This window comes from Lepisosteus platostomus, chromosome 4 (assembly GCF_059453375.1).
Source record: "Lepisosteus platostomus isolate fLepPlt1 chromosome 4, fLepPlt1.hap1, whole genome shotgun sequence".
Taxonomy (NCBI): Eukaryota; Metazoa; Chordata; class Actinopteri; order Semionotiformes; family Lepisosteidae; genus Lepisosteus; species Lepisosteus platostomus.
Window position 1 is genome coordinate 10,537,501 of NC_142614.1, and position 20,548 is coordinate 10,558,048.

General features: G+C 46.1%; 17 non-coding genes across 17 annotated transcripts; 9 read left to right on the forward strand and 8 right to left on the reverse strand.

Moving 5' to 3' along the window:
* The first annotated feature begins 223 nt into the window (after window positions 1-223).
* On the forward strand, window positions 224-295 carry trnaw-cca (transfer RNA tryptophan (anticodon CCA)). Its single transcript has one exon. It is a non-coding gene; the product is annotated as a tRNA-Trp (tRNA).
* Window positions 296-2,122: 1,827 nt separating this feature from the next.
* On the forward strand, window positions 2,123-2,194 carry trnaw-cca (transfer RNA tryptophan (anticodon CCA)). The gene has a single exon. It is a non-coding gene; the product is annotated as a tRNA-Trp (tRNA).
* A 1,197-nt stretch (window positions 2,195-3,391) lies between these two features.
* trnar-ucu (transfer RNA arginine (anticodon UCU)) lies at window positions 3,392-3,484 on the forward strand. Its single transcript has 2 exons — window positions 3,392-3,428; window positions 3,449-3,484. It is a non-coding gene; the product is annotated as a tRNA-Arg (tRNA).
* Window positions 3,485-4,088: 604 nt separating this feature from the next.
* On the reverse strand, window positions 4,089-4,181 carry trnar-ucu (transfer RNA arginine (anticodon UCU)). The gene is made up of 2 exons: window positions 4,145-4,181; window positions 4,089-4,124 (listed from the first exon to the last, which is right to left on the reverse strand). It is a non-coding gene; the product is annotated as a tRNA-Arg (tRNA).
* Window positions 4,182-5,024: 843 nt separating this feature from the next.
* Window positions 5,025-5,096, forward strand: trnaw-cca (transfer RNA tryptophan (anticodon CCA)). The gene has a single exon. It is a non-coding gene; the product is annotated as a tRNA-Trp (tRNA).
* A 1,381-nt stretch (window positions 5,097-6,477) lies between these two features.
* Window positions 6,478-6,549, reverse strand: trnaw-cca (transfer RNA tryptophan (anticodon CCA)). The gene has a single exon. It is a non-coding gene; the product is annotated as a tRNA-Trp (tRNA).
* Window positions 6,550-6,818: 269 nt separating this feature from the next.
* On the reverse strand, window positions 6,819-6,912 carry trnai-uau (transfer RNA isoleucine (anticodon UAU)). Its single transcript has 2 exons — window positions 6,875-6,912; window positions 6,819-6,854 (listed from the first exon to the last, which is right to left on the reverse strand). It is a non-coding gene; the product is annotated as a tRNA-Ile (tRNA).
* A 1,667-nt stretch (window positions 6,913-8,579) lies between these two features.
* trnaw-cca (transfer RNA tryptophan (anticodon CCA)) lies at window positions 8,580-8,651 on the forward strand. Its single transcript has one exon. It is a non-coding gene; the product is annotated as a tRNA-Trp (tRNA).
* Window positions 8,652-9,360: 709 nt separating this feature from the next.
* Window positions 9,361-9,453, reverse strand: trnar-ucu (transfer RNA arginine (anticodon UCU)). The gene is made up of 2 exons: window positions 9,417-9,453; window positions 9,361-9,396 (listed from the first exon to the last, which is right to left on the reverse strand). It is a non-coding gene; the product is annotated as a tRNA-Arg (tRNA).
* A 1,619-nt stretch (window positions 9,454-11,072) lies between these two features.
* trnar-ucu (transfer RNA arginine (anticodon UCU)) lies at window positions 11,073-11,165 on the forward strand. The gene is made up of 2 exons: window positions 11,073-11,109; window positions 11,130-11,165. It is a non-coding gene; the product is annotated as a tRNA-Arg (tRNA).
* A 604-nt stretch (window positions 11,166-11,769) lies between these two features.
* Window positions 11,770-11,862, reverse strand: trnar-ucu (transfer RNA arginine (anticodon UCU)). The gene is made up of 2 exons: window positions 11,826-11,862; window positions 11,770-11,805 (listed from the first exon to the last, which is right to left on the reverse strand). It is a non-coding gene; the product is annotated as a tRNA-Arg (tRNA).
* Window positions 11,863-12,704: 842 nt separating this feature from the next.
* trnaw-cca (transfer RNA tryptophan (anticodon CCA)) lies at window positions 12,705-12,776 on the forward strand. The gene has a single exon. It is a non-coding gene; the product is annotated as a tRNA-Trp (tRNA).
* Window positions 12,777-14,157: 1,381 nt separating this feature from the next.
* trnaw-cca (transfer RNA tryptophan (anticodon CCA)) lies at window positions 14,158-14,229 on the reverse strand. Its single transcript has one exon. It is a non-coding gene; the product is annotated as a tRNA-Trp (tRNA).
* Window positions 14,230-14,615: 386 nt separating this feature from the next.
* trnai-uau (transfer RNA isoleucine (anticodon UAU)) lies at window positions 14,616-14,709 on the reverse strand. The gene is made up of 2 exons: window positions 14,672-14,709; window positions 14,616-14,651 (listed from the first exon to the last, which is right to left on the reverse strand). It is a non-coding gene; the product is annotated as a tRNA-Ile (tRNA).
* A 3,093-nt stretch (window positions 14,710-17,802) lies between these two features.
* Window positions 17,803-17,874, forward strand: trnaw-cca (transfer RNA tryptophan (anticodon CCA)). Its single transcript has one exon. It is a non-coding gene; the product is annotated as a tRNA-Trp (tRNA).
* Window positions 17,875-18,504: 630 nt separating this feature from the next.
* Window positions 18,505-18,597, reverse strand: trnar-ucu (transfer RNA arginine (anticodon UCU)). Its single transcript has 2 exons — window positions 18,561-18,597; window positions 18,505-18,540 (listed from the first exon to the last, which is right to left on the reverse strand). It is a non-coding gene; the product is annotated as a tRNA-Arg (tRNA).
* Window positions 18,598-19,720: 1,123 nt separating this feature from the next.
* Window positions 19,721-19,792, forward strand: trnaw-cca (transfer RNA tryptophan (anticodon CCA)). The gene has a single exon. It is a non-coding gene; the product is annotated as a tRNA-Trp (tRNA).
* Window positions 19,793-20,548: the final 756 nt, after the last annotated feature.

The following is a 20,548-nucleotide window of genomic DNA, read 5'->3' on the forward strand; positions in this document are numbered from 1 at the left end:
CAGACGATCAAGGGGAGAAACGCCCGGCTGGAGCTGCGCTACACCTCCCTGCTCCCTGCTCCCTGCTCTCTGGGCGAGATCCGGGCAGGAAGAACGATCCGCGGTCTGGGAGGAAGAGACTCTCTTCGGAAGAGTAGGGCTCCTCGCGGGAGAGAATGACGAAAACTCTTCGGCTGCAGAGACGCTGATTGTTCTCTTTGGGGAATTAATACGAGCTGCCCGTGACCTCGTGGCGCAACGGTAGCGCGTCTGACTCCAGATCAGAAGGTTGCGTGTTCAAATCACGTCGGGGTCAATCAGCACTTGCTTTTTCAAGCTCTGCTGTTGCCGAACTGGGAGCCCTCGCCACGAAGTCCAATTCCCCAAGCCTGCTGACCATCCCTTCTCGTCAGAACCCGTATTTTCACAGGGTACCTCTCAGAATCACAGTATAGAAAGAGAACATCCCGCTGATCTCGGCTGCTGTTTCCTTCATTGGAAAGTGAAGCAAACAGGTGAAAATGTTCTGAGTGTGTTGTTTTCACGGAGCCCGAGAGCCGGTCCATTATATCACAGTCTCTGTGGCGCAATCGGTCAGCGCGTTCGGCTGTTAACTGAAAGGTTGGTGGTTGAAGCCCACCCAGGGGTGCTGAGAGCCTTTTAATGAGCCACACCCTCCTCCCTTCATCTCTCCACTGCCGGCCCGTACCGCTATCACACACAGAGCCCGCAGGGGGCAAGGGGCTCGGAGACGCTTGTTTTCAGCTGTGCTGAATCTGTTCTGCCTGCAGTATTATTGGGGATCTGCACAGTGTTGATGTATAGACTCTGGGTTTGAGAGCCTGTTTCTGGAGGTCCAGTGCACTTCGGTGACCCTCGGGTGCAGTGAAAACGATACACTCGGTGAATTTCCAGCGATTCTCTTCAGTTTTCAAACAAGAACAACGAGCTATTTTGTTTTTCACTTTTATGAAAGAGAATAAGAATAAAAACTTCTTTTAAAAACGATCTGCACTGAGCCACTGGAAAAGCTTCATCAACAACAGGCAGCATGTTGAGCCTGAGCCCTGAGCGTGTCCCGTGACCGTTTGTATAGCCACGCCCCCTGGAATTCTCGCGCACTTGGAGTCGCAATTGTGAGATATGACGTCGTAATTACGAGAAATAAAGTTGTAATTCTGAGATACAATGTCACAATTGCGAGATACCATAGCGCGTGTTTTTTACTCCCTGGCGGAAACGGGCTTCCATAGACATGGCAGTATTAAAAGTTCTTGACCTGAAGATTTTACTCAGAGTTTTGACTAAGCAACGCTAGGATGAGACCAAACATTGGCAAACAAGTAACGAATTGCAGTACGTTTCATTTCAAGGTAATATTGATAAAAATATATATCCTAAGGTTATAAAAATAGTCAGATGATGATGCTCATCCTACTGAATACGTGTAACGCCGCTCCCCCAAACATGTGTAAAATCCTGGGGTTGGTTTAGGGTTTTAGGCATTCATGTGAAGGACAACAGAGCTTTCACCGGCCGATTGTCAAAAAAGCCACCTAAAACTAGCAGACCAAGCAAGTTGCAGAAAAAGAATAAGGGACACAGCGCGAGGCGGCAGTCTCTCCTCAGCCGTCCACACTCCACGTCTCCCTGGGCAGGGATTCAACACAACTTCACTCCCACCAGCAAACTACCACACACAAAACACTCAACATGTTCAGCCAAATATGTCTCACAACAGTACAAAGCTTTCAGTCTCGCCACTTTTAACTTACTTAGTTTTTTTGGAATTAACGTGTTACGTTCTTCCTACTGTCATTTCTGTACTGGGACAGACTACATGAAATGCAAATCTTTGAATGAACAAGGTATTCCGAGGTTTTAGTGCTTAAGTTGACTCTGGTGTGACTCGAACCCAAAACCTTTGAATGCCTTCACGCAGCCACTGTCTAGAAGTCCAACGCGCTATCCATTGCACCACAGAGCCTTCTAGAGCTGAGAAGGTGACCAGTGACCTTTTAAATATTACCTTTTAACTATTCAAAAAACAACATCCAGCGCTCCTGTCGGAAAAGAATGAAAAAAATCAGATCCTATCAGATCCAGGATCGGCGATTGTTCTCTTTGTGGAGCTGGGTCTCATGACCTTGTGGCGCAACGGTAGCGCATCTGACTCCAGATCAGAAGGTTGCGTGTTCAAATCACGTCGGGGTCACAATGTGTGTCATGATTTGCTGCTGCCAAACCAGGAAACCTCACCATACAGTCCAGTTCCGCAACCCTGCTGTGTCTGTGCCTTATATATCTATCCCTTCTCGTCAGAACTTGTCTGTTTGCCAAGTATCATTTGTATATCTCTGCATACAAGGACAAACAAAATCCCTCAGATCTCGGCTGCTGTTGGTTCTTTAAAAATTCAAGAGCATCGCTGGAATTTCACCGAGTGGATCAATTTCACAGAGGCCGAGAGCTAGTGGACTATATCAGAGCCTCTCTGTCGCCATCAATTAGCGCGTTTGGGACGCTGAGAGTTTCTTATTGAACAAACCCTCCTCCCTTCGTGTCCCGGGACTTTTCCTAAGATCAGATACGCTTGGTTTGAACCCAGGGTCTTCTGCGATTCTCTTCAATTTTCAAAGAAGAACTAACAGCCTCCGCAGATCAGCACCAAGAAAACCTTAAAAATGACCAGTTGACCTCAACATGATTTGAACACACAACCTTCTGATCTGGAGTCAGATGCGCTACCGTTGTGCCACGGGGAGGTCTCATTAGTTCCCCAAAGAGAACAATTGGTGTCTCTGCCGCTGAAGAGTTTTCTTCATTCTCTCCCGTGAGGAGCCCTACTGTTCCTCCCAGACCACAGATTGTTCTTCCTGCCCAGCTCTCCCACAGAGAGCAGACACGTGAAATTCACATTGTGACCTCTCCCAGGAGGAGCACAATTAACAGAGAATCCTCTCTCCATGTCACAATCAGTGAAAAGGAGAGTCCACTGTGGGCTGTGCTGTTCTCAATGAGCTCAGGGAACAGGCAGGTGTAGCATAGCTGCAGCTGGGTGTTTCTCTCCTTGGTCTTCTGGCTCAGTGCTCTCCAGACAGGACAGGTGAGACAACAGAAGGTAAACTGCTCCAGGTGAGGCTCACAACCTTAGCATAACTCCACTGAGCACTACTGTACAAGTACCGCACGCTGACCAATTGCGCCACTGGAGCTGCTGTAGTAATGATTCTCCATTGATTATGTCATTTTACACATCATGGCCAGGAACAAGGCTGGAATTCAACACGTAGTTGTCTTCTCGATAACATCCAAACTGCCGACAGACTTTTGATCAGGAGATGAACCTCCGCTCCTCGGTGTTGAGCCGTTTCTTTGTCTTGTTCAGCAGGTCACCTCCTGAGCTCTTGCAGGCTCTGTGGCACAATGGATAGCGCATTGGACTTCTAGACAGTGGCTTTTTGAAGGCATTCAAAGGTTGTGGGTTCAAGTCCCACCAGAGTCATTTTAAACGCTAAAACCTCAGAATACCTTGTTTATGCAAAGATTTGCATTTCATATCGTCGTCATGGGTTCAAGCCACCATACCTTCCAGAAATCACAGTATAGAAAGAGAAGAACATACTGCTGATCTCGGCTGCTGTTGTTTCCTTCATTGGAAAGTGAAGCAAACAGGTGAAAGTGTTCTGAGTGTGTTGTTTTCATGGAGCCGAGAGCCGGTCCACTATATCAGAGTCTCTGTGGCCCAATCGGTCAGTGTGTTTGCTTGTTAACTAAAAGGATGGTGGTTCAAGCCTACCCAGAGACGCTGAGAGCCTCTTATTTCACAGTCTTTTACCTCATTAAGATCATCCAGATGATCCAGATGGAATGTCCAGACGGCAAGGCGCTTAAACCAGCAAATTACCACACACAAAGCACTGAACATGTTAACCCAATAAATGTCTCACAATAGTACAGAACTTTGAGGTGTTCCCACTTTTAACTTGCTTAGTTTTCTTTGAAATAACATGTTATGTTCCGCCTACTATCATTTATTTACTGGGACAGACTATATGAACTGCAAATCTTTGAATAAACGATGTATTCTGAGGTTTTAGTGTTTAAAATGACTCTGGTGGGACTCGAACCCACAACCTTTGAATGCCTTCACAAAGCCACTGTCTAGAAGTCCAACGCGCTATCCATTGCGCCACAGAGCCTGCTGGAACTGCAGTGGTGACCTGCTTAACAGGACAAAGAAACAGCTCAACACCGAGGACTGGAGGTTCATCTCCTGATCAAAAGTCTGTCGGCAGTTTGGATGTTATCGAGAAGACAACTACGTGTTGAATTCCACCCTTGTTCCTGGCCATGACGTGTAAAATGACATAATCAGTCAGCGTGTGTTACTCAAACAGGGGAATCATGCAGAGGTTGTGAGTTCAAACCTCACCTGGAACTGCTGGCCTTTTGCTGTCTCACCTGTCCTGTCTGTCTGCGCAGTGCTAATGAATCTCAGAAACATTGTCTATTGTATAGTGTCAGTGTGAGACAGTTGTTCCAGTCTCTATTGTATAGTGTCAGTGTGAGAGAGTTGTTCCAGTCTCTATTGTATAGTGTCAGTGTGAGAGAGTTTTTTCCAGTCTCTGAGATATGTTTTATGACTATATTAGAGCAGTGGCAGGTTAACACTTTCATAGTCTCTAGAGTACATCGCTAGTCTGATGCCTGTGTCTGCTACTCCACCTCTAGGTGCCACTGGGCCAGTATCCAGAGGAGCAGTTCAGGGAGTCACAGCAATACAGTTCAACTCCAAACGCTGGTGTCAACTTATTAAAGATCACAACTGAAAGATCCGGTGGTCGTGATCTTTCTGTATTTGCGTCATACTCCGAGAAGGAAGGCGCTTTATTTAAATGTAAACAGTGGCGCCATCGGTCAGCGCGTGGTACTTATGCAGCAGTGCTCAGCGGAGTCATGCCGAGGTTAAGAGAGAATGAAAAAACTCTCCAGCCGCAGAGACGCTGATTGTTCTCTTTGGGGAAATAATGTAGATGGCATGTGACCTCGTGGCGCAACGGTAGCGCGTCTGACTCCAGATCAGAAGGTTGCGTGTTCAAATCACGTCGAGGTCAGCCGATCCTTTTTTTAGGTGCTGATCTGCCGAGGCTGTTAGTTCTATTTTGAAAATCAAAGAGAATCTCTGGAATTGCATCGAGCGGTGTTTATTTGTTTTGAACTTTTGGAAGAAGCTCTGGCGTATCAGGGTCTTCTTGAAATGCCTCTGTCTGGTGTGGATGGGTGTTAAACCTCAGACCCTCTTTGAAGCCTGAAAGCCATGTAGTTTACATGCGGAAGATCCGGGGTTCGAACCAAGCGTGCCCGATCTTAACACAACCGAACATAGCAAAAGCCCCGGGACACCGCGCTGTGGAAACAGCAGTAGGAGAGTTAAGAACAGGAGTCAGCGAGCGCAGTCAACAAACTCAGAAAGAAATAGCAGCACTGTCCTGCACTTTTACAAACACATGTCGATACAAAAGTGCAGAAAAACAAGTGCCCGGCTGTCCGGATAAAAATACAACTCTGACACACGAGACAGAGGCATTTCAATAAGATGCTGATACGCCAGTGCTTCTCGCAGAACTTCAGAACAAGGAAACGGCACATTAATGCCGCACAGGAAGCAGGAAACATCAGAAGAGACGGCTGATCCCCCGAAACAGGCTCTCCAAGAGAGAATCTGCACACTGACAACGTGCAGATGAGGAACTAAACTCCACTTCTTCATTATTTGTGCGACCCTATTTGCCCCCTGCGGGCTCTGTGTGTGATCGCGGTACAGGCCGGTAGTGGAGAGATGAAGGGAGGAGGGTGTGGCTCATTAAAAGACTCTCCGCGTCCCTGAGTGGGCTTGAACCACCAACTTTTCTATTAACAGCCGAACGCGCTGACCGATTGTGCCACAGAGACTTCGACTTAGGCTCCGTATAGATACAGAGACTTAGTTAGCCTTAGCTCCTCTGTGTTTAGCACTGAGAGTTTACTCCACTGCTTTGGTATAACACGTATTCAGTAGGATGAGCATCACCATCTGACTATTTTTATGACTTTAGGATATATATTTTTACCAATATTACCTTGAAATGAAACATTCTGCAATTCGTTACTTGTTCGCCACTTTTTGGTCTCATCGTAGCCGTGCTTCGTCAAAACTCTTAGTAAAATCTTCAGGCAAGAACGTTTAATACTGCCATGTCTATGGAAGCCCGTTTCCGCCAGGGAGAAAATAAAACACGCGCTTCACCTATTTGCCTCACTTTCCAATGAAGGAAACAACAGCAGCAGAGATCATCGGGATGTTCTCCCTCTATACTGTGATTTCTGAAAGGTACCCTGTGAAAATACGGGTTCTGACGAGAAGGGATGGTCATATAAGGTCAGCAGACTTGGGGAATTGGACTTTGTGGTGAGAGCTCCCGGTTCGGCAACAACGGAGCTTGAAAACGACAGTACTGACCTCGACGTGATTTGAACACGCAACCTTCTGATCTGGAGTCAGACGCGCTACCGTTGCGCCACGAGGTCACAGGAAGGGCTCCTTAATTCCCCAAAGAGAACAATCAGCGTCTCTGCAGCCGAAGAGTTTTCTTCACTCTCTCCCGTGATGAGTCCTACTCTTCCGAAGAGAGTCTCTTCCTCCCAGACCGCGGATCGTTCTTCCTGCCCGGATCTCGCCCAGAGAGCAGGGAGCAGGGAGCAGGGAGGTGTAGCGCAGCTCCAGCCGGGCGTTTCTCCCCTTGATCGTCTGGCTCAGTGCTCTCCAGACAGGACAGGTGAGACAGCAAAAGGTAGACTGCTCCAGGTGAGGCTCAAACTCACAACCTCGGCATGACTCCGCTGAGCACTGCTGTATAAGTACCGCGCGCTAACCGATTGCGCCACTGGAGCTGGTGCAGTGGCGAATCTCCATTGATTATGTCATTTTACACGTCATGGCCAGGAACAAGGGTGAAATTCTTCTCGATAACATCCAAATTGCCGACAGACCTTTGATCAGCAGATGAACCTCTGCTCCTCGGTGTTGAGCCGTTTCTTTGTCCTGTTCAGCAGGTCACCTCTGCAGCTCCAGCAGGCTCTGTGGCGCAACGGATAGTGGGTTGGACTTCTAGACAGTGGCTTTGTGAAGTCATTCAAAGGTTGTGGGTTCGAGTCCCACCAGAGTCATTTCAAACACTACAACCTCAGAATACCTTGTTTATTCAAAGATTTGCATTTCATATCGTCTGTCCCAGTACAGAAATGACAGTTGGAGGAACATAACACGTTCATTCAAAGAAAGCTAAGTAAGTTTTAAGTGGCAACACCTCAAAGTCTTGCACTATACCATAGTGCGTGTTTGTTACTCCCTAGCAGAAACGGGCTTCCATAGACATGGCAGTATTAAACGTTCTTGCCTGAAGATTTTACTAAGAGTTTTGACGAAGCACGGCTACGATGAGACCAAAAAGTGGCGAACAAGTAACCAATTGCAGAATGTTTCATTTCAAGGTAATATTGGTAAAAATATATATCCTAAAGTCATAAAAATAGTCAGATGGTGACTCTCATCCTACTGAATATGTGTTATACCAAAGCAGTGGAGTAAACTCTCAGTGCAGTCGTAGTGTTTAAAATGACCCTGGTGGGGCTCAAACCCACAACCTTTGAGTGCCTTCACAAAGTTCACTGTGGAGAAGTCCAACACGCTATCCATTACACCACAGAGCCTGACAGACAGGGATAGGTGACCTGTGACCTTTTAAATATTAACTTTTAACTATTCAAAAAACAACATCCAGCACTCCTGTCGGAAAACAATTAAAACAATCAGATCCCATCAGATCCTTCAGTTCCAGGATTGGCGATTGTTCTCTTTGTGCAGTGCAATCTCATGACCTCGTGGCGCAACGGTAGTGTGTCTGACTCTAGGTAAGAAGGTTGTGTGCTCAAATCACCTTGAGGTCAGTGCTTGCATTTTCAAGCTCTGCTGTAACCGAACCGGGAGCCCACCCCAGAAAGCCCAATTCCCCAAGCCTGCTGACCTTAAATGACCATCCCTTCTCGTCAGAACCCATATTTTCACAATGTTTATTCACAGGGAAAGTGAAGCAAATAGGTGACATTTTTTGCACAGTTTTGACAATTTTGCACTGGCCCCACACTGTTGTTTACACTGTTATTGTTATTGTATTTCCGTCTTTTGTCTTGTCTGCTGTTCTATTTATATACTGCACCTGAGAGACACTTTTCACTATACTATGCACCCGTGTAAGTATAATGAGAAATAAAGTTGAATTGAAGAAGAACTAACTTCGACTTTATTTATTCACTTTTCTTTATTTTTGTGAGCCTCTTGCCCCCTGCGGGCTCTATGTGTGATCGCGGTACAGGGCCGGTACTGGAGACAAGAAGGGAGGAGGGTGTGGCTCATTAAAAGACTCTCAGTGTCCCTGGGTGGGCTCAAGCCACTGTCCTCTCGGTTAACAGCCGAACGTGATGTTAACACAACCGAAATTAGCGAAAGTCCCGGGACACCGCGCTGTGGAAACAGCAGTAGGACAAGATCCTTACAACAGGACCTCATGGTGCAACGGTAGCGCGTCTGACTCCAGATCAGAAGGTTGCGTGTTCAAATCACATCGAGGTCAGTAGTCGCTTTTTCAAGCTCTGCTGTTGCCGATGTAAAGGACAACAGAGCTTTCACCAGCCGATTATCACACTTTATTGATAAAAAACCCTAAAACTAGCAGACCAAGCAAGCAGCAGAAAAAGAATAAGGGACACAGTGTGACGGCAATAGCTCTGCTATGTCCCTCCCTTCTCGCCAGAACCCGTATTTTGACAGGGTACCTTTCAGAAATCACAGTATAGAAAGAGAAGAACATCCCGCTGATCTCGGCTGCTGTTGTTTCCTTCATTGGAAAGTGAAGCAAACAGGTGAAAGTGTTCTGAGTGTGTTGCTTTTATGGAGCCGAGAGCCGGTCCACTATATCAGAGTCTCTGTGGCCCAATCGGTCAGCACGTTTGCTTGTTAACTAAAAGGATGGTGGTTCAAGCCTACCCAGAGACGCTGAGAGCCTCTTATTGCACTGTCTCTTACCTCATTAAGATCATCCAGATGATCCAGATGAAATGTCCAGATGGCAAGGCGCTTAAAACAGCAAAGCACTGAACACGTTAACCCAATAAATGTCTCACAATAGTACAGAACTTTGAGGTGTTGCCACTTTTAACTTGCTTAGTTTTCTTTGAATTAACATGTTATGTTCCGCCTACTGTCATTTCTGTACTGGGACAGACTATATGAAGTGCAAATCTTTGAATAAACGAGGTATTCTGAGGTTTTAGCGTTTAAAATGACTCTGGTGGGACTCGAACCCACAACCTTTGAATGCCTTCACAAAGCCACTGTCTAGAAGTCCAACGCGCTATCCATTGCGCCACAGAGCCTGCTGGAGCTGCATAGGTGACCTGCAGAACAGGACAAAGAAACAGCTCAACACCGAGGAGCGGAGGTTCATCTCCTGATCAAAAGTCTGTCGGCAGTTTGGATGTTATCGAGAAGACAACTAGGTGTTGAATTCCACCCTTGTTCCTGGCCATGACGTGTAAAATGACATAATCAATGGAGAAGCACCACTACAGTGGCGCAATCGGTCAGTGTGTGTTACTTATACAGCAGTGCTCAGCAGAATCATGCAGAGGTTGTGAGTTCAAACCTCACCTGGAACTGCTGGCCTTTTGCTGTCTCACCTGTCCTGTCTGTCTGCGCAGTGCTAATGAATCTCAGAAACATTGCCAATTGTATAGTGTCAGTGTGATTGTGCTGTTCCAGTCTCTATTGTATAGTGTCAGTGTTGTTCCAGTCTCTATTGTACAGTGACAGTGTGACAGTGCTGTTCCAGTCTCTATTGTACAGTGACAGTGTGAGAGAGTTGTTCCAGTCTCTATTGTATAGTGTCAGGGTGACAGTGCTGTTCCAGTCTCTATTGTACAGTGACAGTGTGAGAGAGTTGTTCCAGTCTCTATTGTATAGTGTCAGTGTGACAGTGCTGTTCCAGTCTCTATTGTATAGTGTCAGGGTGACAGTGCTGTTCCAGTCTCTATTGTACAGTGACAGTGTGAGAGAGTTGTTCCAGTCTCTATTGTATAGTGTCAGTGTGACAGTGCTGTTCCAGTCTCTATTGTACAGTGTCACTGTGAGAAAGTTGTTCCAGACTCTCTTGTATAATGTCAGTGTGAGTTGTTCCAGTCTCTAATATAATGTAACTCAACGGGGGCTCAGGCGGGCGCCCTTGCCGCATTAGGTTGGCCCCCCACCGTCGGGGGCTAAAACCCGAGACTCCCACGTCGCTCAGCAGAGACCCAGCCCAGTGAGCCAAAGAGAGATCGCTCTACAACCCAGTAGCTGTAGTCCTGCTATCACAGGGAAGGACGGTGACATCACCTGCTCTGGTACGCAGGCTCTTACACAGTACCTGTCGGCCGTAAGCGTTACAATATAATGTCAGTGTGACAGTGCTGCTCCAGTCCCTATTGTGTAGTGTCAGTGTGACAGTGCTGTTCCAGTCTCTCTTGTATAGTGTCAGTGTGACAGTGCTGTTCCAGTCTCTCTTGTATAGTGACAGTGTGATAGTGCTGTTCCAGTCTCTATTGTATAGTGACAGTGCTGTTCCAGTCTCTATTGTATAGTGTCAGTGTGAGAGAGTTGTTCCAGTCTCTATTGATCCTTGATCTTCTGGGTCAGTGCTCTCTAGACAGTACAGGTGAGACAACAAAAGGTTAACTGCTCCTGGTGAGGCTCAAACTCACAACCTCAGCATGACTTCACTGAGCACTGCTGTATAAGTACCGTGCGCTGACCGACTGTGCCACTGTAGTAGTAATTCTTCATTCATTATGTCATTTTACACATCATGGCCAGGAACAAGGCTGGAATTCAACATGTAATTGTCTTCTCGATAACATCCAAACTGCCGACAGACATTTGATCAGGAGATGAACCTCCGCTCCTCGGTGTTGAGCCGTTTCTTTGTCTTGTTCAGCAGGTCACCTCCTGAGCTCTTGCAGGCTCTGTGGCACAATGGATAGCGCATTGGACTTCTAGACAGTGGCTTTTTGAAGGCATTCAAAGGTTGTGGGTTCAAGTCCCACCAGAGTCATTTTAAACGCTAAAACCTCAGAATACCTTGTTTATGCAAAGATTTGCATTTCATATCGTCGTCATGGGTTCAATCCACCATACCTTCCAGAAATCACAGTATAGAAAGAGAAGAACATACTGCTGATCTCGGCTGCTGTTGTTTCCTTCATTGGAAAGTGAAGCAAACAGGTGAAAGTGTTCTGAGTGTGTTGTTTTCATGGAGCCGAGAGCCGGTCCACTATATCAGAGTCTCTGTGGCCCAATCGGTCAGTGCGTTTGCTTGTTAACTAAAAGGATGGTGGTTCAAGCCTACCCAGAGATGCTGAGAGCCTCTTATTGCACTGTCTCTTACCTCATTAAGATCATCCAGATGATCCAGATGGAATGTCCAGATGGCAAGGCGCTTAAACCAGCAAATTACCACACACAAAGCACTGAACATGTTAACCCAATAAATGTCTCACAATAGTACAGAACTTTAAGGTGTTCCCACTTTTAACTTGCTTAGTTTTCTTTGAAATAACATGTTATGTTCCGCCTACTATCATTTATTTACTGGGACAGACTATATGAACTGCAAATCTTTGAATAAACGATGTATTCTGAGGTTTTAGTGTTTAAAATGACTCTGGTGGGACTCGAACCCACAACCTTTGAATGCCTTCACAAAGCCACTGTCTAGAAGTCCAACACGCTATCCATTGCGCCACAGAGCCTGCTGGAGCTGCAGTGGTGACCTGCTTAACAGGACAAAGAAACAGCTCAACACCGAGGAGCGGAGGTTCATCTCCGGATCAAAAGTCTGTCGGCAGTTTGGATGTTATCGAGAAGACAACTACGTGTTGAATTCCACCCTTGTTCCTGGCCATGACGTGTAAAATGACATAATCAGTCAGCGTGTGTTACTCAAACAGGGGAATCATGCAGAGGTTGTGAGTTCAAACCTCACCTGGAACTGCTGGCCTTTTGCTGTCTCACCTGTCCTGTCTGTCTGCGCAGTGCTAATGAATCTCAGAAACATTGTCTATTGTATAGTGTCAGTGTGAGACAGTTGTTCCAGTCTCTATTGTATAGTGTCAGTGTGAGAGAGTTGTTCCAGTCTCTATTGTATAGTGTCAGTGTGAGAGAGTTTTTCCAGTCTCTGAGATATGTTTTATGACTATATTAGAGCAGTGGCAGGTTAACACTTTCATAGTCTCTAGAGTACATCGCTAGTCTGATGCCTGTGTCTGCTACTCCACCTCTAGGTGCCACTGGGCCAGTATCCAGAGGAGCAGTTCAGGGAGTCACAGCAATACAGTTCAACTCCAAACGCTGGTGTCAACTTATTAAAGATCACAACTGAAAGATCCGGTGGTCGTGATCTTTCTGTATTTGCGTCATACTCCGAGAAGGAAGGCGCTTTATTTAAATGTAAACAGTGGCGCCATCGGTCAGCGCGTGGTACTTATGCAGCAGTGCTCAGCGGAGTCATGCCGAGGTTAAGAGAGAATGAAAAAACTCTCCAGCCGCAGAGACGCTGATTGTTCTCTTTGGGGAAATAATGTAGATGGCATGTGACCTCGTGGCGCAACGGTAGCGCGTCTGACTCCAGATCAGAAGGTTGCGTGTTCAAATCACGTCGAGGTCAGCCGATCCTTTTTTTAGGTGCTGATCTGCCGAGGCTGTTAGTTCTATTTTGAAAATCAAAGAGAATCTCTGGAATTGCATCGAGCGGTGTTTATTTGTTTTGAACTTTTGGAAGAAGCTCTGGCGTATCAGGGTCTTCTTGAAATGCCTCTGTCTGGTGTGGATGGGTGTTAAACCTCAGACCCTCTTTGAAGCCTGAAAGCCATGTAGTTTACATGCGGAAGATCCGGGGTTCGAACCAAGCGTGCCCGATCTTAACACAACCGAACATAGCAAAAGCCCCGGGACACCGCGCTGTGGAAACAGCAGTAGGAGAGTTAAGAACAGGAGTCAGCGAGCGCAGTCAACAAACTCAGAAAGAAATAGCAGCACTGTCCTGCACTTTTACAAACACATGTCGATACAAAAGTGCAGAAAAACAAGTGCCCGGCTGTCCGGATAAAAATACAACTCTGACACACGAGACAGAGGCATTTCAATAAGATGCTGATACGCCAGTGCTTCTCGCAGAACTTCAGAACAAGGAAACGGCACATTAATGCCGCACAGGAAGCAGGAAACATCAGAAGAGACGGCTGATCCCCCGAAACAGGCTCTCCAAGAGAGAATCTGCACACTGACAACGTGCAGATGAGGAACTAAACTCCACTTCTTCATTATTTGTGCGACCCTATTTGCCCCCTGCGGGCTCTGTGTGTGATCGCGGTACAGGCCGGTAGTGGAGAGATGAAGGGAGGAGGGTGTGGCTCATTAAAAGACTCTCCGCGTCCCTGAGTGGGCTTGAACCACCAACTTTTCTATTAACAGCCGAACGCGCTGACCGATTGCGCCACAGAGACTTCGACTTAGGCTCCGTATAGATACAGAGACTTAGTTAGCCTTAGCTCCTCTGTGTTTAGCACTGAGAGTTTACTCCACTGCTTTGGTATAACACGTATTCAGTAGGATGAGCATCACCATCTGACTATTTTTATGACTTTAGGATATATATTTTTATCAATATTACCTTGAAATGAAACATTCTGCAATTCGTTACTTGTTCGCCACTTTTTGGTCTCATCGTAGCCGTGCTTCGTCAAAACTCTTAGTAAAATCTTCAGGCAAGAACGTTTAATACTGCCATGTCTATGGAAGCCCGTTTCCGCCAGGGAGAAAAAAAAACACGCGCTTCACCTATTTGCCTCACTTTCCAATGAAGGAAACAACAGCAGCAGAGATCATCGGGATGTTCTCCCTCTATACTGTGATTTCTGAAAGGTACCCTGTGAAAATACGGGTTCTGACGAGAAGGGATGGTCATATAAGGTCAGCAGGCTTGGGGAATTGGACTTTGTGGTGAGAGCTCCCGGTTCGGCAACAGCAGAGCTTGAAAACGACAGTACTGACCTCGACGTGATTTGAACACGCAACCTTCTGATCTGGAGTCAGACGCGCTACCGTTGCGCCACGAGGTCACAGGAAGGGCTCCTTAATTCCCCAAAGAGAACAATCAGCGTCTCTGCAGCCGAAGAGTTTTCTTCACTCTCTCCCGTGATGAGTCCTACTCTTCCGAAGAGAGTCTTTTCCTCCCAGACCACGGATTGTTCTTCCTGCCCGGATCTCCCACAGAGAGCAGACACGTGAAATTCACATCGTGACCTCTCCCAGGAGGAGCACAATTAAGCGAGAATCCTCCCTCCATTTCACAATCAGTGCAAAGGAGAGTCCACTGTGGGCTGTGCTGTTCTCGATGAGCTCAGGGAGCAGGGAGGTGTAGCGCAGCTCCAGCTGGGCGTTTCTCTCCTTGATCTTCTGTTTCAGTGCTCTCCAGACAGGGCAGGTGAGACAGCAAAAGGTATACTGCTCCAGGTGAGGCTCAAACTCACAACCTCGGCATGACTCCGCTGAGCACTGCTGTATAAGTACCGCGCGCTAACCGATTGCGCCACTGGAGCTGGTGCAGTGGCGAATCTCTATTGATTATGTCATTTTACACGTCATGGCCAGGAACAAGGGTGGAATTCTTCTCGATAACATCCAAACTGCCGACAGACGTTTGATCAGCAGATGAACCTCCGCGCCTCGGTGTTGAGCCGTTTCTTTGTCCTGTTCAGCAGGTCACCTCTGCAGTTCCAGCAGGCTCTGTGGCGCAACGGATAGTGGGTTGGACTTCTAGACAGTGGCTTTGTGAAGGCATTCAAAGGTTGTGGGTTTGAGTCCCACCAGAGTCATTTCAAACGCTAAAACCTCAGAATACCTTGTTTATTCAAAGATTTGCATTTCATATTGTCTGTCCCAGTACAGAAATGACAGTAGGAGGAACATAACACGTTAATTCAAAGAAAGCTAAGTAAGTTTTAAGTGGCAACACCTCAAAATCTTGCACTATTGTGAGACATATTTGGGTTAACGTGTTCAGTGTTTTGTATGTGGTAATTTGCTGGTGTGAGTAAAGTTCTTAATCTCTAACCAGGGAAATCTCTGACCAATCGGCCAGTGAAAGCTGTTTTCCGTCACATGAATGCCTAAAACCCTAAACCGAACCCAAGATTTTACACATGTTTGGGGGCAGCGGCGGTTTTTTATTTGTTCTTCACAGACAGAAGCTTCAGCACCGCGCCTTGCTGTTTGGACAGTTCATCTGGATGATTCGCTGTTCGCAAGGCAACTGCACTGTGAGTTTACACCACTGCTTTGACATTACATGTATTCAGTAGGATGAGAGTCACCATCTGACTATTTTATAACTTTAGGATATATATTTTTATCAATATTACCTTGAAATGAAACATTCTTAAATTCGTTACTTGTTCGCCACTTTTTGGTCTCATCGTAGCCGTGCTTCGTCAAAACTCTTAGTAAAATCTTCAGGCAAGAACGTTTAATACTGCCATGTCTATGGAAGCCCGTTTCTGCCAGGGAGTAAAAAAAAAAACACGCGCTATGGTATCTCGCAATTACGACATTGTATCTCAGAATTACAAGTTTCCTGGGCAGAGATTCAACACAACTTCACTCCCAGCAGCAAACTACCACACACAAAACACTCAACATGTTCACCCAAATATGTCTCACAATAGTGCAAAACTTGGAAGTCTTGACACTTTTTGCTTTCTTTGAATTGACGTGTTATGTTCCTCCTACTGTCATTTTTGTAAATTTGTGTTTAAAACGACTCTGATGGGACTTAAACCCACAACCTTTGAATGCCTACAAGAAGCCACTGTCTAGACGTCCAACGCGCGATCCATTACGCCACAGAGCCTGCAGGATGTAAGAAAATGAGGAGCTACATCTAAGTCTCTGCATTGTATCAATATGGTGGCTTTGTTGAAGTCTCTGTGGCGCAATCGGTCAGTGTGTTTGTCTGTTAACAGAAAGGTTGGTGGTTCAAGCCCACTCAGGGACGCGGAGAGTCTTTTAATGAGCCACACCCTCCTCCCTTCATCTCTCCACTACCTGTACCGCGATCACACAGAGCCCGCAGGGGGCAAATAGGGTCGCACAAATAATGAAGAAGTGGAGTTTAGTTCCTCATCTGCACGTTGTCAGTGTGCAGATTCTCTCTTGGAGAGCCTGTTTCGGGGGATCAGCCGTCTCTTCTGATGTTTCCTGCTTCCTGTGCGGCATTAATGTGCCGTTTCCTTGTTCTGAAGTTTTGTGAGAAACACTGACGTACCAGGATATTTAAATTTTTCAGTCTAGTGTTAAAGGGTGTTTTTGATTTGTAATTTCCTTGTGAAATTGTGAGATATGAAGTTGTAATTACAAGAAATAAAGTCGTAATTCTGAGATTTTAAGTCACAATTGCGAGATACCATAGTGCGTGTTTGTTACTCCCTAGCAGAAACGGGCTTCCATAGACATGGCAGTATTAAACGTTCTTGCCTGAAGATTTTACTAAGAGTTTTGACGAAGCACGGCTACGATGAGACCCAAAAGTGGCGAACAAGTAACGAATTGCAGAATGTTTCATTTCAAGGTAATATTGGTAAAAATATATATCCTAAAGTTATAAAAATAGTCAGATGGTGACTCTCATCCTACTGAATATGTGTTATACCAAAGCAGTGGAGTAAACTCTCAGTGCAGTCGTAGTGTTTAAAATGACCCTGGTGGGGCTCAAACCCACAACCTTTTAATGCTTTCACAAAGGCACTGTCTAGACGTCCAACACGCTATCCATTGCGCCACAGAGCCTGACAGACAAGGAGAGGTGACCTGTGACCTTTTAAATATTAACTTTTAACTATTCAAAAAACAACATCCAGCACTCCTGTCGGAAAACAATTAAAACAATCAGATCCCATCAGATCCTTCAGTTCCAGGATTGGCGATTGTTCTCTTTGTGCAGTGCAGTCTCATGACCTCATGGCGCAACGGTAGCGCGTCTGACTCTAGGTAAGAAGGTTGTGTGCTCAAATCACCTTGAGGTCAGTGCTTGCATTTTCAAGCTCTGCTGTAACCGAACCGGGAACCCACCCCAGAAAGTCCAATTCCCCAAGCCTGCTGACCTTAAATGACCATCCCTTCTCGTCAGAACCCGTATTTTCACAATGTTTATTCACAGGGAAAGTGAAGCAAATAGGTGACATTTTTTGCACAGTTTTGACAATTTTGCACTGGCACCACACTGTTGTTTACACTGTTATTGTTATTGTATTTCCGTCTTTTGTCTTGTCTGCTGTTCTATTTATATACTGCACCTGAGAGACACTTTTCACTATACTATGCACCCGTGTAAGTATAATGAGAAATAAAGTTGAATTGAAGAAGAACTAACTTCCATTTTATTTATTCACTGTTCTTTATTTTTGCAAGCCTCTTGCCCCCTGCGGGCTCTATGTGTGATCGCGGTACAGGGCCGGTACTGGAGACAAGAAGGGAGGAGGGTGTGGCTCATTAAAAGACTCTCAGTGTCCCTGGGTGGGCTCAAGCCACCGTCCTCTCGGTTAACAGCCGAACGTGATGTTAACACAACCGAAATTAGCGAAAGTCCCGGGACACCGCGCTGTGGAAACAACAGTAGGACAAGCCCCTTGCAACAGGACCTCATGGCGCAACGGTAGCGCGTCTGACTCCAGATCAGAAGGTTGCGTGTTCAAATCACGTTGAGGTCAGTAGTCGCTTTTTCAAGCTCTGCTGTTGCCAAACCGGGAGCTCTCACCACAAAGTCCAATTCCCCAAGCCTGCTGACCTTATATGTCCCTCCCTTCTCATCAGAACCCGTATTTTCACAGGGTACCTTTCAGAAATCACAGTTTAGAAAGAGAACATCCCGCTGATCTCGGCTGCTGTTGTTTCCTTCATTGGAAAGTGAAGCAAAAATGTTGAAAATTTTCTGAGTGTGTTGTTTTCATGCAGCCGAGAGCCGGTCCACTATATCAGAGTCTCTGTGGCCCAATCGGTCAGCGCGTTTGCGTGTTAGCTAAAAGGATGGTGGTTCAAGCATACCCAGAGACGCTGAGAGCCTCTTATTGCACTGTCTCTTACCTCATTAAGATCATCCAGATGATCCAGATGAAATGTCCAGATGGCAAGGCGCTTAAAATAGCAAAGCACTGAACACGTTAACCCAATAAACGTCTCACAATAGTACAGAACTTTGAGATGTTGCCACTTTTAACTTGCTTAGTTTTCTTTGAATTAACATGTTATGTTCCACCTACTGTCATTTCTGTACTGGGACAGACTATATGAACTGCAAATCTTTGAATAAACAAGGTATTCTGAGGTTTTAGCGTTTAAAACGACTCTGGTGGGACTCGAACCCACAACCTTTGAATGCCTTCACAAAGCCACTGTCTAGAAGTCCAACACGCTATCCATTGCGCCACAGAGCCTGCTAGAGCTGCAAAGGTGACCTGCTGAACAGGACAAAGAAACGGCTCAACACCGAGGAGCGGAGGTTCATCTCCTGATCAAACGTCTGTCGGCAGTTTGGATGTTATCGAGAAGACAACTACGTGTTGAATTCCACCCTTGTTCCTGGCCATGACGTGTAAAATGACATAATCAATGGAGAAGCACCACTACAGAGGCACAATCAGCCGGCGTGTGCTACTTATACAGCAGTGCTCAGCGGAATCATGCAGAGGTTGTTACTCACCTGTCCTGTCTGTCTGCGCAGTGCTAATGAATCTCAGAAACATTGCCTATTGTATAGTGTCAGTGTGAGAGAGTTGTTCCAGTCCCTATTGTATAGTGACAGCGTGATTGTGCTGTTCCAGTCTCTGTTGTATAGTGTCAGTGTGACAGTGTTGTTCCAGTCTCTATTGTATAGTCAGTGTGAGAGAGTTGTTCCAGTCTCTATTGTATAGTGTCAGTGTGACAGTGCTGTTCCAGTCTCTATTGCATAATGTCAGTGTGACAGTTTTGTTCCAGTTTCTATTGTATAGTGTCAGTTTGACAGTGCTGTTCCAGTCTTTATTGTATAGTGTCAGTGTGACAGTACTGTTCCAGTATCTCTTGTATAGTGTCAGTGTGAGAGAGTTGTTCCAGTCTCTATTGTATAGTGTCAGTGTGAGAGAGTTTTTTCCAGTCTCTGAGATATGTTTTATGACTATATTAGAGCAGTGGCAGGTTAACACTTTCATAGTCTCTAAAGTACATCGCTAGTCTGATGCCTGTGTCTGCTACTCCACCTCTAGGTGCCACTGGGCCAGTATCCAGAGGAGCAGTTCAGGGAGTTACAGCAATACAGTTCAACTCCAAACGCTGGTGTCAACTTATCAAAGATCACAACTGAAAGATCCGGTGGTCGTGATCTTTCTGTATTTGCGTCATACTCCGAGAAGGACGGCGCTATATTTAAATGTAAACAGTAGCGCAATCGGTCAGCCCGTGGTACAGTACATATGCAGCAGTGCTCAGCGGAGTCATGCTGAGGTTAAGAGAAAATGAAAAAACTCTTCAGTTGCAGAGACGCTGATTGTTCTCTTTGGGGAAATAATGCAGTCGGTTTGTGACCTCGTGGCGCAACGGTAGCGCGTCTGACTCCAGATCAGAAGGTTGCGTGTTCAAATCACGTCGAGGTCAGTAGTCGCTTTTTCAAGCTCTGCTGTTGCCAAACCGGGAGCTCTCACCACAAAGTCCAATTCCCCAAACCTGCTGACCTTATATGTCCCTCCCTTCTCATCAGAACCCGTATTTTCACAGGGTACCTTTCAGAAATCACAGTATAGAAAGAGAACATCCCGCTGATCTCGGCTGCTGTTGTTTCCTTCATTGGAAAGTGAAGCAAAAAGCCGACGCTTTTTTTAGGTGCTGATCTGCCTAGGCTGTTCTATTTTGAAAATCAAAGAGAATCTCTGGAATTGCATCGAGCGGTGTTTATTTGTTTGATCTTTTGGAAGAAGCTCTGGCGTATCAGGGTCTTCTTGAAATGCCTCTGTCTGGTGTGGATGGGTGTTAAACCTCAGACCCTCTTTAAAGGCTGAAAACCGTGTAGTTTACATGCGGAAGATCCTGGGTTCGAACCAAGCGTGCCCGATCTTAACACAACCGAACATAGCAAAAGCCCCGGGACACCGCGCTGTGGAAACAGCAGTAGGAGAGTTAAGAACAGGAGTCAGCGAGCGCAGACAACACACTCAGAAAGAAATAGCAGCATTGTCCTGCACTTTTACAAACACATTTCGATACAAAAGTGCAGAAAAACAAGTGCCCGACTGTCCAGATAAAAATACAACTCTAACACACGAGACAGGGGCATTTCAATAAGATGCTGATACGCCAGTGCTTCTCGCAAAACTTCAGAACAAGGAAACGGCACATTAATACCGCACAGGAAGC